Raw genomic sequence first — 782 nt, forward strand, 5'->3', positions numbered from 1 at the left:
CCAGAATAATGTTTATATCTTTGATATATTTCATTTTCATATTGATATATAGAAAATAAATATTGCAAATATTTGTATAAATTAAAATATTAACGAATTTGGCCAATTATTATATGGCATTCAATATTCGTTCATTTATTAAAATATATATATATATATATATATTTATAATATATCCCTCGGGTGCCCAACGCATACACCTCAGGGTATATTTTTTTCATGGCTTTTTCTTAAACCCTCGTTTGTGTTAGGGTATTTATATGAGCGGGCGGTCTTTTTATTTATATAAGCCTTCTTTAATATTTTTTTTAATAAAATACAATATTATGCATATATTTAATTCTAAAATATCTTTATATTTTCACATACAACAATTTGTATATATTCACATATATATATTTGCTTAATTTTATAATAAAATTATCGCATATGTATTTTGATAATAAATTTAAAATTTATTTTCTTTGTATATAAAAGTCTAGTTTTATATGATATAAAACTAAGCACTTTTTAATTTTCATATATTTATATATTTTCATATATATAGTTTATTCATATTTATTTATACAATAATAATAATAATAATATTACTACTATTATCATATACGTATATGAAATTAAATTTAATTCCATATACTTACTAGGATATAATAAAAAGAAATTTTTATTTGCCTAGAACCAGAAATTAACGATAATAATTGGAAACTTGTCAAATTATAATTTATAATAAGACGTAGACGCTTCAACGATATTATCTAAGTATACAATATAGTGTATATATA

The 782-nt window shown here is 19.4% G+C and overlaps 1 non-coding gene across 1 annotated transcript in view; it reads right to left on the reverse strand.

Annotated features, from left to right (window-relative positions):
- Nucleotides 1-7, reverse strand: part of LOC138927497 (small subunit ribosomal RNA) — a 1,995-nt gene extending 1,988 nt beyond the window's left edge. Inside the window, exon 1 of the ribosomal RNA XR_011443985.1 lies at nucleotides 1-7. This exon is cut by the window's left edge and continues 1,988 nt beyond it. This is a non-coding gene — a ribosomal RNA (small subunit ribosomal RNA).
- Between the last annotated feature and the right edge of the window lie 775 nt (nucleotides 8-782).

The sequence above is a fragment of the Drosophila bipectinata genome, unplaced genomic scaffold (genome assembly GCF_030179905.1).
Source record: "Drosophila bipectinata strain 14024-0381.07 unplaced genomic scaffold, DbipHiC1v2 scaffold_29, whole genome shotgun sequence".
In the NCBI taxonomy this organism is placed as follows: domain Eukaryota; kingdom Metazoa; phylum Arthropoda; class Insecta; order Diptera; family Drosophilidae; genus Drosophila; species Drosophila bipectinata.